The sequence below is a fragment of the Mauremys reevesii genome, linkage group 3 (genome assembly GCF_016161935.1).
Source record: "Mauremys reevesii isolate NIE-2019 linkage group 3, ASM1616193v1, whole genome shotgun sequence".
Taxonomy (NCBI): Eukaryota; Metazoa; Chordata; order Testudines; family Geoemydidae; genus Mauremys; species Mauremys reevesii.
This window is the reverse complement of record NC_052625.1, coordinates 84,177,949-84,200,924: the sequence shown is the minus strand read 5'-3', so window position 1 is coordinate 84,200,924 and position 22,976 is coordinate 84,177,949. Positions and strand designations below refer to the sequence as shown.

The 22,976-nt window shown below is 40.3% G+C and overlaps 1 long non-coding RNA gene across 1 annotated transcript; it reads left to right on the top strand.

The window, feature by feature from the left end:
• Window positions 1-7,550: 7,550 nt before the first annotated feature.
• Window positions 7,551-14,173, top strand: LOC120402143. The gene is made up of 3 exons (XR_005597014.1): window positions 7,551-7,817; window positions 11,443-11,674; window positions 14,128-14,173. It is a non-coding gene; the product is annotated as an uncharacterized LOC120402143 (long non-coding RNA).
• The last annotated feature ends 8,803 nt before the right edge of the window (window positions 14,174-22,976 follow it).

Here is a 22,976-nt window from a genome sequence, read left to right as displayed (position 1 = left end):
CACCCAAAGTTTGTCTCGGTTAATAGAATCAAATGACATCTTTAGATCTATGAAAGCACCATACAATCTAGTACCCTTAACCACACTATATTTATAAATCATACAGGATAAAATAAAATAATTATAATTTGTGACTCCATCAGCCCTAAAGCCAGACTCCTCTTCATGTAGTAAATTAGCCTCTAAAGCCCATATTTCAAGTTTAGATAGTAAAAATCTGGAAGAAATTTTCTCTGCCACATCTAACAAACTAATAGGTCTGTTGGAAGTAGGATTCTTTCTGTCCTCTTTTTTAAAAAATAGGAGCTATCACACTAGACTTCCAGCCACACAAAATCTATCCAGCATGATTGATGGCAGTAAACAATTTAGTCGAGACTGGAGACCACCAACCAAGATTTCCCTTAAAAATTTCAGCAGGGAAATAATCATCCCCTGGGATTTTTTTTTTTCAGTCATGGGGCTCAAATAAATGTCCAGTAATGAAGGCCAGAATGGTAAATCAAAGAAAGAATTCCTCATTTCATTAACTATGGTAGAATTAGATTTTAAAACAACTGATTGAGGGGAAGTATTAAAAACCTAGCCAAAATGTGCTATCCAGGCTTCATCATTAATATGCAGTTCCTCAACTGGAGTATATCTACCAAAGCCCAAGGCCACCATCTTCCAAAACATGGAAGATTTTTTAGTTTTAATTGCTAAATTAAAGTCCACAAGGAACTAAGACAGTCTTGGGTTTTATATATAATACACCTTTATATCTTCTTCGGGCAGCTACTAAATTATAAAGTAAATAAGAAGTGGGATTGTGTTTTACCCTAGTAGCTGTGTGCACTAGAACAGACTTCTCCAACAAGTCCACATCACACCAAGTGTGCATATATTTGAAAGCATTTTTTGAATAATTAAAAACAAAATTAATTTGTTTAGAGACAAGTTATTTTAAGATCTTCCCAGCAACACATATGATTCACAAATTTGAGAGGAATTCTTAGAATTAATAATTAGGTCTCTGAAAAATCTAACAGCAGAGTCCTGCAATCTCTTTGAGAATTTGTTCTGACTGGCTGAGATCCATTTTAGTCTTTTACAACCACATTGGTCCAAAGGGATAATTAAGGCATCCTCACCTAGCAGAAATAAAATGCTTTCTGAAAAGGGCACTTCATCCATAATTATAGCGAGAGGTCACCATCTAGCCAAGAAAATATAGAGAAATGCCTATAGAAGGGCCAATTCATTATAGAGATAACAATATAATCAATAATACTATCACCATGTAATATAAGTAAAATGCTCTTCTCTATCTCTCCCACTTCTTCCATTTACAGGTATCAGATTAAATTGATCTAAAAAAGCCTTTAATTTTTGTCCAGAGATGTTAACCATCTGACCTCTAGAGTTTTGAGGAGGAAGTTAAAAAACCTCTTCAATATTTTCTTTCCCTGATATTTAGTTAATTGGAGGACCTGTTCAGCGTCGAAGTCTTCCACAATAATTAACATGCCATTGGAAATTGAAGTCCTACTATATCATTTTGCTCATCCTGGCACTCCCACAATGACTCAGAATAAAAAGGGGGGGGGGATATGGAGGGAAAATAAACATTTAATACTAAAATTTGGAGCTCAGGAGAAAAAATTTAAAATATAGCCTGAATGCCCAAACACTTTGGGCTTTCAAGTGTAAAGAAACCAAGGTGCCAAGTCCTCCTGACGTACAACTCCTTTTTGACAATCAAATTCCTCCTTGGAGAAATAATTAAAAACCTGGAATGATTTCAGAGTCAGCTAACTATGTGTCGTGTAAAATAATCAAATCACAAGTTTCCAAACATTTAAAAAAACCCTCTAGTGTTCATCTTATTTTTATACTCAGATAAATTTGAGGATAAAATACATAAATTATACTCGCAAAAACTCTCTCTGGATGGAGGCAAAGGAATTGGACAATTTAGTCAAATATAAATAATGAATCCAACTGCCTGATTGTAAGAATTTGATTAATCTCCAAATACCACATTATTCTGATGAGTAATCTACATGGAGATTGTGAACATAATGGTGGAGGGGAGTCCTCTTGAAATTCTATCTCAAAGCTCCTATAAAAGATAGCATCATTTGGGGGAAGGGGAATGGTAAAGCTATTGGGCCCAGATTAAGAGATCAGAGGATCAAACATGGGAGACGCAGTTAAATCAATATTACAAAAAGTACTAGAATGTATCTGAGGAAAAAGTGGATGTAAACCCTAAAATATATTCTCATAAGTTAAATAATAAGAACCTCTTCTTGTAGACCCAAAGAATTATATTTTACATTATTTGAGAATGTGCTGTAGACTAGAGTAAGGATATTGCAAGAGTGGTTTCTACTCTAGAAATGAAGCCTTAAATGTTTCAGAGCTTTGGGACCTTAACTATTTCCAAATTCTAGAAACTATATGCCAATAAGAAAATTCTACCTCCCAACTCTCATGCTCATATTGAGAATAAAGGTGCCTTATGAACTTAACAGTTAAATGGTAATTAACCTTATCAAACAATAACTGGTTTAGATCAAAATCTGTAAGGGTCTGTCTGTCTGAATACAGTCCCCTTGAAAACCTAAAAAATCAACACAGAGACCCATTTATGTCAAGTATCAGAAGGCCAAATTTTCAGCTTTTTCTGACACAGATATTTGAAGGATTTCTAAGGGAGGGAGAATTATTCCTGGAAGTATTTAAATCAAGAGACAGGATTTTTGAAACCTCAGAGATCCTGTCTATGGTAAACCAATAAGAGGAGGAGTCAACTTCTCTTCAATTAGCTTTAGGAACATTAATAAAGCTCTGCATATTCCTACCTTGAGTCAAATTTATCTATAATTTTAGATTTTTCTATTTCCAGATTAGATTTAGCTGTGTGGGGGGCTGCAGTGGGGGAGGGAATCTAGCTTGCCAGTTAGATCAATCCTCCCGTAATCCACCCAACAGAATTTTAAATTCAAAGAGATTTCTTAATACTCTCTAACTCCTCCACAAGAGATTTCAACAAAGATAAAACCAATGGGAACTGGGAATCATGAAAAGGAGAATTATAGTCCACTGACTCTGATGATACAGGTTAGTAGATATTGCTTCCACTATTCATAAGTTCTAAGTCTATAAGATCCTTAGTCTATAAAGATACTCAGTCGATAAAGATACTTCCAGGGGATTCCTTCCCCCAGACTTCAAAGTAGCAGGAAAATAGAACTAGCGTGTGCCAAACTCTTGGTGGTGAGGAAGAGAAGTTGCTTCTTGAAGAAGTCAGTTAATTGTAATAGATGAGGATACACAGGTCAAGCTGGCAGGAAGCAAACAATCTCTAAGGCAAATGCCTACATACTTCAAGACCTCTCACAACTGGGTAAGAGTAGAAGACCTCTCAGCCTTCAAATTAGGGCCATCCCGCTATTCCCAACAGAGTGGGAGAAAGGGCTCCTTCCCAGCTCAGTCACCACTCAGCAATCACCAATGTGATATTGCTACTCCCTATGGAGGGGAAAGGGTGAGCTCCTCTCCAAATCAATCAACGCCAACCAACCGTCGATTTAAAAGTTCTATTTAAGCTTCACAAATTCCTGTCAGGGAGGAAGACTCCACACCAGTCAGGCCTCTGTCCAACATAGATGATACTACCACCTTTCACAGCTCCCAGAGAAGACAGCTCCCCGCTAAAACTCTCATTTCCACAGTCTTCACCCCTGCACCAGACTGAGGTCCACTGCACCCACCACTTCTTTCAAACCTCCAGACTTTCCAAGGCCACACAGCAACACTACCACATCGAGGAAGCTGTCGCTTATTCCCTCAGTAGCACAGACTCCCAGCAGATACTCCACTGCTCCCCAGCCCAGCAGGCTGAGCCACCTCAGACACTGCTGTCCCTGCACCCCCACAGGCAGTTCCTCACTCCGGGTGCTGAGCTCACTGTTAGTGGATGGGTTCACTTCACTCCCAGTGACTCATCCCAGATGCCAGTCGTTGTTATTTATTATTATCCATATTATCAAGGGGGAGTGTGAGGTATTGCAGGCACAGGTTGACTCTGATCTCATATGTATAGTCGACCTAAATGGAAGTAACTGTCTGAATAAAGATTGCTCACTTGAATAAGGATGGCAAAACATGCCCTATATTTTGCTAGCCAATTAGCGATCTCTTGGCATTATTTTACATGAAAACAGATTCAAATTTCCCTGCAAAGCAAATACTTACTAGACATTTGGAAAATGATAAAACATTTGTTAAACAGCACAATTAGTATCTCTGTTCAGCAAGTGAAAAGATTTCCAATAGCAACTGGGAAATATTTAGCAACCAGATCTTTGTGAGCATGTGTCCCTAACTGCAGGTAAAGGTTAGAAATAGGAGTGAGCAGACAGAGGTTTACAAGTATCATGAGAGTACACCCTATCGCAAGGAGCTCCATTGCTTTCTCGAAGATCCTATTTAAAACATCTCAGAAATTAATGCACAAAAAGCCCTGCATTTTGTGTCAGTTAAGGTGGCTCGCTCTACACCTAACACAAAACCTGAAAAGCAAGGAACTAAAAAGTTAAGGCTACCAACCTAACATACTCTCTACTCCCCCAACCACATATACATAACGACTAAGAGAACACCGCACAATAGGGAATGCATCACAACCTTAATTCTGCACCACTGCTAGTCTTCCTTCATCTCTTCCCCAATTCCACCCACACAAACAGAACAGACTCTTCTCCCACCACACACACACACACACTTCATTCTACCCAATTCTGTGAAACTACACATGCTCAGGTTTGAGGCAGAGGGTACTGGGAGGCTGGGGCAAGGTCAAAGTTGCGGTGCATTCTCTGTGGTGTGTAGTGCTTATGTTAATGGTCTTCATAAATTCATAGATTCCAAGGACAGAAGGGACCACTGTGACCACCGAGCCTGACCCCCTGTATAACACATGCTGTAGAACTTCTCTGAAAACATTACAAGAGCATATCTGTAGTTTAATAGATACGTAAATGGTTATGTGCATGTCTCGTGGTGAGGGAGTAGAGGGTGTGTACTGTTACTAGGCTTTTTTCATTCCCTTGCTTTTCAGGTTTTGTGTATAAGCAACCTTGATTGACACACAGTGTTTTGTGTATTAATAGAACAGAACCTCCTTCAGTTCCCCTCCTAGCTTCACATCCAAGAATACAGAACCTGTCATTACTTTAACCCTGTGTGGTTTATCTGTTCACCCTTTGTTTTGGTATTTATACTTACCAAAGCCCAGATCCTTAAAGGTATTGAGGTGCCTATCTCCCACTGGGTCTAAATACCTTTGAGGATCTGGGCCCAAGTTGCTAGTGTACTTTGTTTACAAAGAAACCCTCAACCTAACAAAGTAATTTAGGACTGGTTGAGCAGTTTCCATGCTGACTGTAGGGCTCTGATTGGTTTTGTTATGTTCCCTCCACCTTTGGTCCCAATTGCCATTCATTCCATTTCCCCTCCTAGATCCATGTGATACGATGATGGATCTGGGTAAGTGGTTGGAATTTAAGAGATATGTCTCCTATAAAATAAAATATGTTCTTTCAAATCAGCACATCTGCTGCCTCGAGTTTATTTTATTTCTCATTAAACATGTCAGTTTGTGAAGTGAGTTGTTTGACTTTTGAGAGGATTCCGTTGCTGGGAAGATGATGAAACACAGAAATGACATTCACAAACTTCTATGCTTTCCCCAGATGAGACTTTTCTCACAATAATGCGAGAGGCTGGGATTCCAGATCTCATTGTCTCTGAAGAAAATAAGAGCTTCCGCTTTACATGACCCGGCACAATGTGTTTCACTTCAGCAAACACTATTTTATGACAGGAGGGCAAGTATCACATCAGTGCAGAATCCCACAGCCTTAGGGCTGACAGTATATGGGACTATAAAAAAAAAATCTGTTGGTGAGTGAACTGCAGTTCAATGATTCAATTAACATTATGCTGAAGCTGAACATTGGAATTCAGTTAGGAAGTGACTGATTCTGTCTAAACCCTGGATGCCCTCTTAAGAGAAAGTAGTTAAGGTTTTTCAAAAATACCTTGACTTTCTTAAAGTTGACAGATGCAGGGCTGCCCTCTGTTAGAACAAATGTAAAATATATGAACAAGTCCTACTGGGCAAACCAGAGACTGTTCAGAAAAAGCCAATCATTGTGCGCAACTGATAACTAAAAATTAACATTTAGACTGGGCAGTTAGATGTCTAAATGGGCATGTGCACATTTGATTACTGTAATTGTTTTTTAAATCACAAGGAGTGCAAGCACATATATTTGCACATGTAAACAATTATGAAAATTTGGACCTTAATAATTCAGATTCTCAGCTAGTGTAAACTGGCATAGTTCCAATCACTTTAGTAGAACCACTGATTTACACCGGGTGAAGATCTGGTCCACTGTGCTTTTCAAAAAAAACAAGAGATTGCCTTAAGTGCAAAACAGACCACAACCCTAAATATGCCACCAGAGCGGTGCCACCACAGTGTCTATTCTAAAGTTCTTATGCAGTATTTATCATACCCTAGCACCTTCCAAAATGTTACCAATGTATAGGAGTGGTCTACAGGGGACCTGATTCTCTGCTTCTTCCTTCCCAGGTTCAAGGAGGCTCACAGAGCGAGAGGTAGGCTAACTGTTGTTCTTCGATGGGCTTGAAGAGCAACCTAAGACTTTGAACAAGGTTGAAGAAGCCCTGGTCTTTAATGTAACTGTATTCTAAATTTTAAGATCCACAGGAGCATATGCACAGATCCAATAGTCACTGCTTTCTAGGGCAGCCGTCCTCAAACTGTGGTGCCCAAAGCACTTGCCGGTGCTCTGAGGAGAAATGGCAGCTCATATGGTGCTACCTCCTCATTTCCAATTCCTTTTACATGTATCTTGGGTCTTCATTACAAAGAAGCTGCCTCTGTGAGGAGCTGAACCTACAAAAGGGGAGGAATTGAAGAAGTATGAGGCACCCTCAAGGACTGATGCCTCTAGTGAGAGAAGATTATGCAGGAGAGAGGAGGACCAGGGCAGAGAGAAGCATATCCAGGGGAGAGAGATGGGGAATGTGGGGAGAGAGAAAGTACAGATGGGAAACAGAAACTGTTCTTCCACCTGACACACACATATACACACACACACACACAAACACACTATCTTAAGAGACAAAACACATATTTCATTAAAATAATTAAAAACATGAATACTTCCCCAGTATTTTTCCATGTTAGCTATTCTGGTAGGTACTACAGCCCCATGTTAGTAAACTCAAGTCCTGAGCCAGTAACCTCAGGGTCTCCTATGCCTGGCCATCAGACCAATCAGCTAGAGGTGCTCAGCCAGTGACATAACAAAGGCTGGAATGCCCAGAGTGTGATGGGAGACGGTCTCTCTCTCTCTCTGTATAACCATGTGGTCCATAATATGGAAAATGTTGCAAACCCCTGTTCTAGGGATTGCTGGCTCAGCGCCAATGGCACAGACACAGCCCCAAGACTGTGGATCTACCTTAGCAATTCTAAAGAGTGGATTTGTTCCTAGCAAAAGAGAGGGTGATGGGGGGGGAGGGGTAGGAGAGAGGTGCAAGCACATCAGACAAGTTAAGTCATTGGAAGTGAAGAGAACATTAACAAGACAAATGGTATAAGAATAGGAACCCCTTATGGTTGCCAGGATTTCTTTTGCTATGTACTATTCAAGGAAGATATTTCTCTGACCCATCGGAAAAGCGATGTCATTTTTGGATGGATCTGATATTCCACCTGAGTCAACCTGGTATGTACTATAATCCTAACAACTATTTGCTACGATTTGAGAAATACCAGGTGTAAGAAATCAAGATGCTATATTTCATTTGTGCAGACTTGGAAAGGAAGTTCTAAATGTCATTCTTTCCATTCAGATTTTTGTTGAATGAAATAAGACTCTTTCTCTTACTGGCTCAGATAAACACACTGCTGAAATCATGTTATTACGCGGAGCTGTTTCTCAACAAAAGCTACTCCACCAATGAGCTGTTCACACTGCTGCCTTAATACCTAACCCAAATGAACCACAAACATCTAATTTTATCTACTTACCATTAATAACCAATGCCTGAACATGATGCTAGTGGACATTGAAAATATCTTCTATCAGGTGAAATGTCTGAACTGAGAATCTGATCATATCCTGTTGTTACATACTCCATGGTACTGTTTTTAAGGATATATGTTAACCCTGATGTATAGCCAATTCCAATTTGGATGCAATTTTCTACCTGAAGCTGGTCAAAAAGTTCCTTCCAGTTTTATATATAATATTGGTTCTTGGCATTCCTGCTTATAACTGAATACAAGCTGTAATATCTGTGCAACCAGAAGGAACTTTTAAAGTGTGCCAACTTAAATTCTCCCTGCAAATTATTATTCAGTATTTTGTTTTTCCGTAATAGAGAATATTCTGGAGACCAAGTTTCCCTGGATTACTTGGTTCCCAGGTAAGCGATTCCTTTTTCTTCATTTTCTACCACTTTCCCTCCCCAGCAGCTATGCTGTGGGGTATGTACTACTCTGGAGATTCTGGGCCAAAGTCTTTTCAGTAACACCGGTATAAAGCTGGAGTTATATTAATGGAGAAGAATTTAGTTCTCTTTTGCCAGTGAATGAACCTGCTACATCTGGTGTGTCACAGAAGTTTATTTTAAGGTAAGATACCCCTTGAACATCAGCATAAAATGCAGGCCAGGAGGGAAAAGGAAGTAGATATTGTGCTCTGGGGAAGTATGGTGAGGAGCAGGCACTACTGGCTATATAGTTCACGCTTTTCCAATCTGTCCACTTTCTCTCCTGGCACCCTTTCCAAAAGAGGAGTTTGAAAATGTTAAAAAACCATGAAATGTGACCACTTCTGCAATTCATCGCAAATTCAAAATTGGTTCTGTTTTTACAGAGGTTTTGTACTGATACGGAACCGTTTGGAACCAGAAATTTAGGTCATTCTTCAGCAATGCTGTTTTCTTGTTTTGCATGTTGCTTGTAGCCAAAATACAGTTTGGGGGAAAATGTAATAAAAATACAAACATTTGGCGGTAGTAGAAAATTTCACAAACATTTTCAACACAGCCCTAAGTCTCATCTGCTCTCCAACCACCAGAATATTTCCATTAGGTCCATGCCACTATTTGCCAAGGAGTGGGGGCATGGGGATTTTTGTGGGATGCTTCCCTATCTTCTCCCAATTGTAGTCATTAACAGCTGCACAATGCGTAACAAGTGTGTATAAACACTACCATACTTTGCACAGCTGAAAATGACTAAATCACGACATATCTTTTTATTGTATCTGTCTTTAGGTGTATTGGCTGCTTCTAAACCAAATGTTGGTGGTGAGATTTTTTCCTAGCCTAGGGAGCCTTCCTATGGTACTGTTTTTAGAATATCTTTGACTACATTTGTTTGCTTCTTTAAATTACTCATGTTGATAGATCCTGGTTGGATGCTGTAGGCCAAGTGACACGGGTCAACTAAAAAGCAGAGCAAGTGGGCCTGGGATTTCCTGAAATGATGACTCTTCATGGAGCAGATGGGAAAAGGGATCTTACCTATGGGACCTTTGGTAAATCCCCTTTTTTCTCAGTGAGAAATTCTCATTTGGCCAGTAGGAAAGGATTGCTTATATCAGGGGTCGGCAACCTTTCAGAAGTGCTGTGCTGAGTCTTCATTTATTCACTCTAATTTAAGGTTCCGCGTGCCAGTAATACATTTTAACATTTTTAGAAGGGCTCTTTCTATAAGTCTATAATATCTAACTAAACTATTGTTGTATGTAAAGTAAATAAGGTTTTTAAAATGTTTAAGAAGCTTCATTTAAAATTAAATTAAAATGCAGAGCTCCCTGGACCGGTGGCCAGGACCCGGGCAGTGTGAGTGCCACTGAAAATCAGCTCGTGTGCTGCCTTCAGCACACGTGCCATAGGTTGCCTACTCCTGGCTTATATTCTGGTTGAATAATGTCACAGCCATTGTGAATACGAATGACACTGTTCATTATATAAAGGAGTATTCCCCAGCATTGATGTGTAGCATTAAGACCTGCTGGCAATTATTCATCTCCTCCTGAGCCTGTGACATAGTACAGACCTTTGCCTTCACATTAGCCCAGAAAATTAGAACTGCTGTGCCAGTAACCTCAACAAAATCTGTGCCTTGGCATCAATCCTGCCAATGACAGGTGTTGAGCGAAAGACTCCAGAAGTTTGGCCATCAAATAAGCCCAACAATGTAGGGGTGCTGAGGTGTTAAAGTTGACAGTCCCTCAGTTTGCACTTCTGGGAACTGTTTACATGGTGCTTTGGGTGAAGGTCCCTCAACTTTGGAACTTGCTTTCTCCCTTTGGTTCAACAGAGCCTGCATTTGCATGCAGATAATACTGTGATGGCACCGATGAAAGAATCTAAATTGACCAACGATCAGAGCATGCTGCAAAGCCAATCCAGCCTTTCCTAATGGAGTAAGTTAAGTGGGTGTGTACATCAGAGGCCAGAGTTTTATGTCATTTTTCTTATTATGTTAGTCTAGAGTAGACTAAACATTAGAGAGACAGTCACTTATATAATTAGAAAAATAAAAAATATATAAAAATTAATAGGTACCTTACTTATGGAGAAAGTTATGGTTTTACTGTTTACATTTTAAAAAAAATAAAATCCACATGCTTAGAAGAAAGATGCAATAACAGTCAGGTGTTCACCACAGGCAACCAAACACATGTAAATAAAGGCACAAGCAATTTCATGAAGAGGAGAAGCTAATGTTACTTTGGCCAGTGCTTCCTTTACTTACATGGCTACTTACAATTGCTGGGAAATAGAAGGCAGCATGAAATACTTAAGCAGTGAGAAAAGGCCATAAAAAGAGAGCAAGTGTGGAAAGCAGAGTTCCTGAAAACGCTGCAAAATATTTTTAGTTTTGTTAAGAAAATTTTGGAGAGACAAAACAGGCATATTTTCCCAATAACATGCCTGGGGAAACAATCCTCTTGCACCATACATCTTCCCCCTCAGAAGTCTATTGCTAAAAACAAAATAGAACATTCCTAAGTCTGGAGAAAAGTGTTTAACCTTTCTGAGTGTAAATCATCATCTCCCTCCACCCCATTCCCCTCCCCACCGCCTGCCTCCAACCAGAGCACTTGCCTTTGCTTTGTCCAGCTCAGGCTGCACATTAAAGCTACTGATTTTTCCTGAAGATGGAATGCATCTTCCCTTCAAACTGCCTTGCAGTCAACACCATGGTTGGAAAATAACCTGAGAAGTCCAGGCTCTGAGAATCTCCATAGGGCAAAGTGATTTCCTAAATTACACATTGCAGACTAATTTTATTGCTTTAAGAATATAAACCAAAACCTCCCTTGGTTACAGTACAGGGCATACAGAACTCTTCTCTGCAGAGGAGACAAATTGCGACAAAACCACAGAAATGGGGCTGAATTAATCATACCAATGGCATAAGCAGCTATATGGTAATATCACCCCCACCACTACCACCACCAAGTAGCTGCCTCTCTCCCCAGCACAGCCACTACTCTCTGACCTCAGCTCCATGCAACAAAGAGGATGTGGAGAATTGTGGAAGAGTCTAAGAACAGCAACGGTATGTAAAATGTTCCTCTCTGAGAGCAGTGAAACTTACCATGCAAATTGCATCCTAAGTCATTGCTGACCTCTCTGCCTTTACAAACTGTAGAATGTGGGCACATGGCCAGGGACAACAGCCATCCTGATGGTGATGCCTATTGTCTGGTCAGACTTTGGCCTATTCTACACCTAAAATTTAGGTTAACCTAGCTACATCACTCAGGGCTGTGAAAAATTTCATGCCCTTTGCAACGTAGTTAGGTTCTCTTAACCCCTGCAGTATTTGCACCTAGATTGACATAAGAACCGTAGCTACCACCTCTCCAGGAGGTGAATTTACTACAATGATGGAAAAAACCCTTCCGTCATTGTAACCAGTATCTATTCTATAACAGCGTAGCTGCAGCACTACAGTTGTGCCGCTGTAACGCATGTTGTGTAGAGATGCCCTGAGAGCTGTGGGAAAAGACTTTATTATTCCTGCAGCTCTATATGATCCAAACTGAGGGCTTGTCTACACAGGAAAATTTAGTTCCCTATGTGGACACACTTATTCCATAATAGCCATTTTGCTTTAAACCCACAGCCTACCTTACTCTGGGATAACTTCCCCATGTAGAGACACCCTGAGGGTCACACACACTCCATTCCATTCTGTTACTAGTCCTGTCTCCCAGAGAGAAAGCTATGGTGAAAAATGTCAGGACCTGGGAATCACAGATCTGGTCTTCCCTTTCATGTTTTTTTAATATGATCTCCCCATACATCATTTTATTGTTTCTTATTTTTTATATTTTGTCATTATAGGAAAATATTTGTCAAGCTTTACTCACTCTTTAAATGTGTGTGTTAAATTTTCCAAGTGGAAACGGAGCTTTGGAAGAACAGCTGTACCAGTTCCCTGTGGTTTTAGATAGATGTTTTCTTCATTTTTTCTCTATTTCACTTCCGAAAACATTCCATTTAGTACTGTAGTGCTGCCACATTCCACTCCAGAGGTGGCTGCATGGTGGCAGCATGGAGCCCACACACCAGTTTTTGAAAAATTGGCCCTATTTTTACATGATCTTTCATGTTAATAGGAATACATTCCATAATCTGGTTACATGACTAACTACAACAACATGAAAGTAGAAAAGTAATGGGTATAGGTTAGTTTAATTAAACCAGATCTTCATGTGCCCAAATATTTCCTCTCGGGCTCCAGTTCAGCAAAGCACATAAGCACATGCTTAAATGTAAATATGTGAGCAGGGCTGGCTTTAGGCCAATTCCCCAGAATCGGGCCCCACACCTAAGAGGGCCCCGTGCCTTAGGCACCTTTTAAATTTTTTTTTTACTCACCCGGCAGCGGTCTGCTCCGGGGGTCTTCAGCAGCATTTCAGCAGTGGGGGGGTCCTCTCCAGGGGTCTTCGGCGGCATTTCGGTGGCATAGGGTCCTTCGGTGCCGTGGAAGACCCAGAGTGCCGCCAAAGCCCCGGACCACTGCCGGGTATTCGAATCGGTCCCCACAATTCATAAAGCTGGCCCTGTGTGTGAGTAAGCCCATTGGTTTCCATGGGACTACATATGTGCTTAAATTTTCGCATGTGCTTAAGTGCTTTGCTGAAGCAAGGCCTTAATTAGTGAGCCATACTGACTGTTATAGCTACTGTCTTTCACTTATTAATGTGTATTTTTAAACATAATTCTCTCAATATGCTGCTAACATTTCCTAAGGGGTGAGACAGTAATATCTATGCCATTTCCAAACATATCATGTCTGCCAACTAGCCAGATATGATGCTTGATTTAAAGGAATTTGTTAAGCAAGTTTTTTCCCCCTTAAATTATCATGATTCGAAACTTGAAGAGATTTGACATCTCCAGGCATTCATGCATCCAAGTTTGGATAGACAGCTGCTTCCCAAAGGGGATATTATTTATGTCCCAACACATGCACACCTGGAGTAGAGAGCTGGGGTCACCAACACTGAATAAAATTTTGATCTGAGAGAAGGAAGGTTTAATTCTTCAGATCTGAAAGGATGTGTAAATACAGAGAAAATTCAGAGTATATTCCCCACACAAAAAACTTTAAGGGAAAGTCAAGGTTACAGGTACATATCAGGGGGTTGAGAGGAGAGCTGGGTGAATTTTTTTCAAAAAGTATTCTTTTGTTGTTGAAAAAAGCATTTTTCAGGTAACAAAATTATTAGTCAAATTAGGGTAAATTCAGCAAAAGGTTTTGGTTAAACTTCTTTTTGAAAGAGTCAAAACTTTTCATTTCAACAATTTGGAAAAATTAAATTCAGCTGTTTTGTTTCAACACATTTCATTTAGAAAATGTTGAAATGTTTTGACTTTTCAATTCGAAATGGTATTTTGAATTGACTTTTGGCCAATTAAAAAAAAATGGTGAAAAACACCCCAAGGCATGTTTTCAAATCCTTTAATCAGTCTCTTGGATCTTCTCTGACCCCTCTCCAGTATTCCAACATTCTTCTTGAATTGTGGACACCAGAATTGGACACATTATTTCAGCAACAGTTGCACCAGTGCCAAGTACAGAGGTAAAACAATCTCTCTACTCTGACTCAACATTCCCTTATTTACGCATCCAAGAATTGCATTTCAATGAGACTACTCAGGGAGTAAAGTACTCAAAGACTTCATCTACACTGTGAGGTAAGGGTGTGATTCCCACCTCTGGTACACATACACATGCTAACTCTCATCTGAGCCAACACACTAAAAATTGAACTGTAGCCACAAGTGTAGCCTGCAAGGTGGGAGAGTCCCAGAGCTTGGGCTGCAGATTGAGCGTGACCACCTACACTACAATTAAACAGCCCTGTGAGCCCAACTCAGCAGGCGTGGGCCAGTCACAGGTGTCTAATTGCAGTGTACACATACCCTAATGTGCAATTCTCTTTTTTCCCTTACACTCCCAATGTTTCATGGCCATTGGGTCAGCACATCACCTTGCTACATAAACACATTATATTACCATACACCAAGGCAAAAATGCCTGCATTATCTCAAGGAAACTGTAAGAGGCCAGTAATTTCTGAGATTCTAAACAGAATCATGGAACTATTACCCACTGGGTCTAGCTTGTACAGTACAAAGTGAGCCTATAAACAGAGTATGAGTTTTCTTAGACACTTCATCCAGCCCCAATTGAGATGATCCTGGATCTCTCTGATGGTTTGCCCCAGAATTAAGCTATATTGTGCAGCATCACATTTATTTTTATGCTTAATTGCTTGACTGCAACAAAACTTTTCAGGTGTCTCCAAGCAGAATACATTTGTCCTGCTGTTTAATATGCTAGATACACCCATCTCAATATTCTACAAAAATGGAACATTTCATTAATGACAGTAGCTATTTAACCCTTCCTTCCCTATTCTTAAACATTTCTTTATCTTTTTCATAGGTGGTTACTGAATTGCAATATTTTCTTCATATTTTGACCGGCGCTAGGGAGGTAATTTTTTTTTTGTTTCAACTTTTACATCCCTTACTGAGCTTTTGGATCCTTGTGATCTAATCTATGCCACCTTCAGAGGGCTCCTCAAGAGGGAACCATATTCACCTGCATCGCTAGGCTGTGATAAGCCATTCAGCTTCATGCACATATGATGGGCCTGAGTGTCCAATGGTATCTATTGCCATAGCTGCAGACAGCTAGTCTGGTTTACACCAGATGAAAATCTGGTGTACGATGGTCCTTTGCAAATTATTTTAACAAAATAAAAAGTCATTAACATCAGCAGAAAGAATATGTATGTGTATCGGTGAATCCTCCTGACCACCACAGGAGAGGAAAGGCAATTAGACTCTGAATCAGAAAAGGACTTAACCACAAGCTTAAACCCCTAAGCAAGTGTTTGCAGTTAAGCATGGGTTTAAATGCTTTCCCGAATAGGGATATTTTCCTGAACCAGGGTCTTGATCATCTTCTTTATGTGTCAGACAAGTTATTTTTTACATTGTTATTTCCTGTGAATAATGGGGGACTTTTTATGTGAAGACATTAAAAGGACTCAACAGAAATTAAAGTTTCTGCATTGGATATTTTGGAGTAACTTGAGAAATTCAAATGCAATAAATAACTGATGATACTTAGATACTTGTAGATTTGCAGACTTTAAGGCCAAAAGAGGCCATTACAATAACCTAATTTGACCTCTTGCAAAACACAGGCCATACATTTTTACGTAGTAGCTCCTGCACCAAGCACATTACTTGTCCGTAAACAACAGGATATGTTTTAAACCTGACAGAGATGGGTTACTACTGAAAAATCTAAGATAGGCAGAGACCAGTGATATTCATCTGAGACTCCTGAAGGAAATAAGGAGTGAAATGGCTGAGTTATTGAGAAAGCGCCATACTGTAACCTATCTCTAAACAGAGCAACTATTCCTGGAGACACAATCCAGTGAGCTTCTGAGGAGTTAACAATTATTTTAACTCTGATTTTCTTCAGAGAGAGTAGAGGATGCTGAGCATGTCACAGGATCAGGTCCATAGATTAGGATATCACCACTGAGATGCCTATTTTTTTTTTAAGAGCCACAGGTGATCCTGGAAGTTACTGTCTGGTGACAGTCACCTTTGTACCAGGCAACTGTTTGAATCTAATTTAAGACAGAATGCAATTATACTTAGCTAAGTACAGCATAACCATATAAAGTCAAATTCCAAGCAATGAGATATTGAACAAAGGAATACATACTTTCAGTGTTCAAATGGATAAAGTTTATGCTTGAAAGTATCTCATTAGAATTTAGTATTTATCAATCCAGAGATCACCCAGAAATTTTTAAATCAACATAGGAACCATAAGAGTTTAATTTTGATATACAGAAATGTGATATATGGTAATATATACCATTATATTATTATTATTACAGTTCTTTATAGGACTTTTGATTCACTTAGGAATGAATATTGTTTAATCTAATGTTTGTTTTTAGAAGGTGCATTTCTGTGTTATTTAAGAAAAATTACATACACACCTTTTAGAGAGAGAGATAAAAACACTGTTTCGGGGCAAGAAAATTGTGTCCCTATAACATTCTTTCTTAAGTTAATAGAACACTAGGAAAAAGTAACCCAGAGGATGTAATTTACTTGGATTTTCAAAAGCTGTCAATAAAGTCCCACCACAAGAGGAAAAAACTACAAAGCAAGAAATAAAGTTGTGCTGTTGACCAATTTTTAATCTACAAAGTTTACCTGAGATAGAAAGAGAGTCTTGTAGTGAATAGCTTATCCTCAGAAAGGAGCAAGGCAACCCTGTCATTGGTGGCCAAGTATGTTTGCTGAATGGCCTTTTATTCTTATAAATGTTCATTTGGTTAAAAATTATTGACATTTCCCTATGACTAACTAGGATTGGTTGGCTTAGTTTTAGCTCATTTTATGCAATAAATAACTCAACGTGGATCAAAACATTAAGCTTAAAAAAATTCTGTCGATTCAGTCTCATGTAACAATGATTAGTTCAAGTAGACAGCATCTTAAAGTTACAGTCTTTTCTTTCCCTTCCCAAATGTATTTTATGTTGATTTAATGAGGAATTCTAAGTACCAGGAAGAGATACAGCTCTTTCACAGACACAGTGTAAGGACTTGGCAAGAACTAGGGACTGCATTTAGTTGTGTGTGGTGGCAAAAGTACATCTAAACCCAATATTTCATTGCATATCAAAGAAAAAGATGATTACATTCATAAAGTTTAAGCCCAGAAAGGACCTTTAGATCATCTAGTCTGACCTCCTGCATATCATAGACCATTACATTTCTCTCATTTACCCCTGTATTAAGCCCAGTAACTTGTATTTAGCTAAAGCATATTTTCCAGAAAGGCATCCGGTCTTGAAGACACCAAGAGATGGAGAATTCTCCACTTCCCTCATAGTTTGTTCCAATGATTAATCACCCTCTGTTAAAAAATTGTACCTTATTTCTAATTTGAGTTTGTCTGGTTTCAGTTTCCAGCCATTAGTTCTTGTTATGCCTTTCTCGGCTAGACTAAAGAGCCCTTTAGTACCCTGTATTTTCTCCCCAAGATGGCACTTACACACTGTAATCAAGTCACCCCATCAATCTTCTTTTTGATAAGCTAAACATATTGGGTTCCTTAAGTCTCTCTCCTCAAGGCATTTTCTCCAGCCCCCAGATAACTTTTGTGGCTCTTTTCTGTAACCTCGCCAATTTTTCAATATCTTTTTTAAAATGTGGACACCAGAAATGGATGCAGTATTACAGTATTGGTCTCACCAGTACTATATACAAAGGCAAAATCACCTCCCTACTCCTATTCATTTCTCCCCTGTTTACACATCCAAGGATTGCATTAGCCTTTTTGGCCGCAGCATCCCACTAGGAGCTCATGTTCAGGTGCATATCCACTATGACCTCTAGATCCTTTTGAGACTCCCTGCTTTTCAGGATAAAGGCCCCCCTTCTGTAGGTGTGGCCTGCATTCCTTGCTCCTAGATGTATATACCTTTGCATATGACTGCATTAAAACATATTTTGTTTGAACAGGTCCAGCTTTCCAAGTGGTCCAGATCACTCTGTGGCTACATCTACACTTGGAGCTGGAGGTTTAATTCCCAGCTCAAGTAGACAGACTTGTGGTAGCATGCTAAAAATAGTAGTGTAGCTGCGGTAAGACAGGCAAGAATGAGCGACAGTAGGGGCTAGGTGCCCCAGGAACAAAACCACCCAGATCCCCATAGGAATGTTGATTAGGCAGCTAACTTGTGTGACTACTAACTGCTGCCTATGCAACCATGGCTACAGTATATTTAGTGCAATAGTTTGATGAGAGCTGGTGCGAGTGTCTCTACTTGAGCTGGGAATCCCAGTGTCCAAGTGTAGACATAGCCTGTATGCGATTTTACATTTCCATCCAGATCATTGAAGAAAATACAGAAAAATATTAGGCCTGGCACTGATCACTAAGGAATGCCACTAGAAACACTCCCCAATCAATGATGATTCCCCATTGACAACTACTTTTTGAGAAAACAATAAGCAGTAAAACTTCAGTAAGTGGAAACATTTAGCCACAAGGATTAAGTTGGGCTGGATGGCCCAGCTATAGCCAGGAGAGGAATAGTCACTACATGGACTTGAAGGGGGCTGGTTGTTGGTGAGGAGGCAATGACATTAGCAAAAAGGGAGTGTAGTATTGACAATATCCACCCCATCCTGGGTGTTTTAATTTCCTGCCTCTTTCAGGACAGAGTGACAATTGTAGTAGAGTCCTAATGCAGAGATAGGACAGAGGAGCATGCAGTGAGCATGTGTTTTGTCTTCATGGGAAGTTGGTAATAAATCATCTGAATTATTTTGCAGTGCATTGTGATTTGACTGTCCTGTACACCATGTAACTTCCCTCTCCTCTTTCAAATCTCACCTCAAAGCCTACTCCTTTCAATCACCTTTTCTTCGCTCATCCCACCCACCCCCCGTTGTGTCATGTCACCTGAACTACAGTACATTTATCTTTTAATAAAGAAACTCACATACTAGGTTTTCAAAAGGAGGCTGGACACAACAAATCCTGCATCTTGGCAGGGGGTTAGCCTAGATGACCCTTGCGGGCCCTTCTAACCCTATGGTTCCACATTCAGTAAAAATGCAGGTGACTTCATTATCTTACAGTGTTTCTGCCTCCCTCCCATTCTTACATTCATGTCAATTGTCATCTTTCCCTTGACACATGGTGTCTGATCTAACTGACACTGATCCCGCAAGGCACTGAGCAACTCCTGGATTGAGGCATTCAGCCCCTCACAGTATTGGCATATTAGACTTTAAGCCCTTTTGGGTAAAAACCATAGACCAGATACAGAGATAAAGTTAGAGGGAGTATGGGGTGATGTGACCTGTAGCCTCTTCCATCCCTTAGAATGATAGTTTCGAGCTTCCCTTGTATTCCCTTAGATCCACTGACCTGTTGTGTAATTTGCATCCCCCTCCCCCTATACAGCACATCTAAATTTGCCCCACTGTGTTTGTCTGTAAAGTTCCATGCACACTCCTGGCACTGCAGAAATAGTAATATTGTATGAAATCTTGGGTTTCGAAGTCTTGCAATTTGTTAATCAGGGCACCCCCTCTCGGACTTAGCTGGGTTTCTACTCTATGCCTATCCTTGGCTAGGCTTGCAACAGTCCCTGATTGGCAAATTCAGCCCATTTCACCTGGCTATTCACACTATTTCTGCCATCTATTGTTAAAAAAACACTTCCTTACCCCACCCCATCTCCCTACAAGGAATCAGTAGCATTATAAAAGTATTTAAACAAAGCTGTGCAGACCAACAATTGTTACAGCCATAATGATTGGTGAGGACAGAGAAGACCCTGTATGTCTTTGAGAGCACTTTAATACATGCTTTATGAGGTATGCATAGCCAACGGAAATTAGCAAAGGGAATGCCATTTTTCTGCACAAATAAATGATGATTTGACGGGGCTTAGGAACAGTGAAGTGTTGATCACCTATAAAGCACAGTCCATTCACTTTGAATTATTATGCAGTGTCATTGTCTGGATTAGGTGAGCAAGAATGCAAGGCTGGCTGAACAGATTATTAGTCATGTTGGAAAAAATGCAGCTAATGATTAATATTAACCGCACATTTTAGGAACTTTTTTTGCCATCCTCAGATTACTTGAGTTCCAAGAAGTTGAGCAACTTGTGGGCCTAGCATGATTCCTCCAAAAAGTGCCAAGCAGTAGCCATGCTTATAAAGTATTACTAGAAAAGAGGGGAAATACAAATTTGTAGGAAATGTATTCAAATCTTATAAGAGGGGAGAAGGAGAAAATATTCCAAAATTTGGTGGGGAAGGGTGGGGGAAGTCTCGCCTTAAGGCTTTTAAGATATGAGTAACAATAATTCATGTTATCTCTTGATAGCTTTAGCCCCGATTTGGGAAAAACACATTGCATTCCTGTTTTGTGGAAGCCTTACTAAGGTCAGGGAAAGCCGCACACATTGGCTTTCACAGATTCAGGCCATGCAGAAGCGAAGCATGGCGTTATGGCTGATCCAAGCTCTTTATAAATAATGGGTTGTCATTGTAGTGATGTTAATGTGGTCAGAAGAATGAGTGTATTGCCATGCTATCTGAAGGTCTAAATCTGTCGCCACACGTAGAACCTGGGTAACAGGGCTGTGCCGGAGGGAGTTCCACAGTAGCCGGGGAAAGGGATTTTACGAGGGTCTATGCACTTGCAACAATTCCCAGAAGCACTGTGCTTGAGGCAGACACAGTGCTGCTAAACCCAGGGTTGTGAGTTCAATCCCTGAGGGGGCCATTTGAGGGGATCTGGGGCAAAAATCTGTCTGGGGATTGGTCCTGCTTTGAGCAGGGGGTTGGACTAGATGACCTTCTGAGGTCCCTTCCAACCGTGATATTCTATGATTAGCAAATAATGTTGTATGCACTTCACTCATCTCATCCGCCTTCATACACTGACCCAGCTCTGGAGGGTGATGAGCAAAGGAGGGGACAGGGCAGTGGCCACACCTTCGATGAATCCATTGCTACAGCCTCTGGTATATCTAGTGCCACTGTCAGTGCTAGGCTACCTATTACCCTAAATCCTTGCTCCCCAGGAGTATAAGAAATAAGGAAAGGACTGCCCCTTACACAGGAACACAAAGGGGAGGGCAATGCTCCTTGCACCTTCTTTTCACACCTTACAAACAGGGCTGCCCAGAGGGGGGGGCAAGTGGGGCAATTTGCCCCAGGCCCTGGGCCCCACAGGGCCCCCAGCAGAATATAATATTCTATAGTATTGCAACTTTTTTTTATGGAAGGGGCCCTCAAAATTGCTTTGCCCCAGGCCCCCTGAATCCTTTGGGTGGCCCTGCTTACAAATATATGCAAGGCTAGGCCTTAATCGAACCTTAGAAGGGTTTTGCAGTTAAGACATTGGACTGGGTCTCTAGAGATCTGGGCTCAATTCCTAGCTCTGCCACAGACTTTGTGTGAGCTTGTGTGAGTAAATTAATGTGTCCGTGCCTTACTTCCACGTCTGCTGCTTTTAGGTTGTATATCTTTCTCCCTCCTTTTGTCTGTCTTGCCTGAGATTTTTAAAATACATTTTGGGTTCTTTTTATTTGCCTTCTGATTTTTGAGCCTTCTTCAACAAGGGCTAGAATCCTTATAATAACATGAAAACAGAGTCTCCTATAAATCACATGACTCCAAGAGCTGAAGCATTAAGAAAAAAATATAATTAGACTAGTGATGAAATTGTGAGAGTCTGCAGCACTGATTCTGAGTTCCTTTGTTCTTGTTTCAAAATAGCATTGTGTTAATAAAGCCAGCCTTGAGGAAAGGGACTTGATATAGTCTAATTTGGGGCTTTATTTTACCATCCCCAGCTGGTATATCTGCCTACTGACTTACAAGGCCTCTAGGTGCTACCTTAATACAATAGATACTAATAAACACTATATCTAGTGTTAATTGAACATTTACCAGACTGGTCAGCTTTAAACAGAAGCTGACACCTCAGAAAAACATTGAGAAGATTTAGATGTAAAGAGAAGTCTGAATGTAGCCTATATTTTCTGCATTTTGTGTCAACGTTTTATGCCTTCTCTAGTATTTTTAAGAGTCAAAACTGCAGTGTAGTTTCTCCCAGCTGAATGTCCAAAATTTCTATGAATATATTAGAAACAAATATGTAATATGTGAAGCCTTTCACCGAATACTGTATGCTGGGTGCATTTAAAGTACACTACATTCGTGTTTTCAAAGGACACTGTCAGGTCAGGTGCATATGAGACAGTCCTGGTGTCTCCATGCCTCAGTAGGAATACGTCTACACTGCCCATGTTACAGCCGCAGCTGCGGCAGCGCTTTGGCATGAGCAGTGTAGTCCCTGTTTATTGTCGGGGAAGAGCTCTCCTGGTGATAAAAAATAACCACACCGAACGAGGGGTGGTAGCTTCATCGCTGGGAGCACGGCTTCCAGCGATAAAGTACTGTCTATACTGGTGCTTTTCAGTGCTAAAACTTTTGTCACTCAGGGGGGTGTTTTTTCACACCCCTGAACAACTAAAGTTTTAGCACTGAAAGTGGCAGTGTAGACACAGCTGAGGATGCCAGATTCAGGGCAAACTGCTGAAAAACAGAGCAGACTCTACCCAAACTGGTGGTTATTCTATTATTAGATTTACCAAGCCAATAACAAAAGTAAATTTCTGTCTCACCACACTGGTTAATAAGAAGTAAAAAATGCAGTCTCCTTAGCCATTCCAGCCCTTATTTCACCACCCAGACACTCGA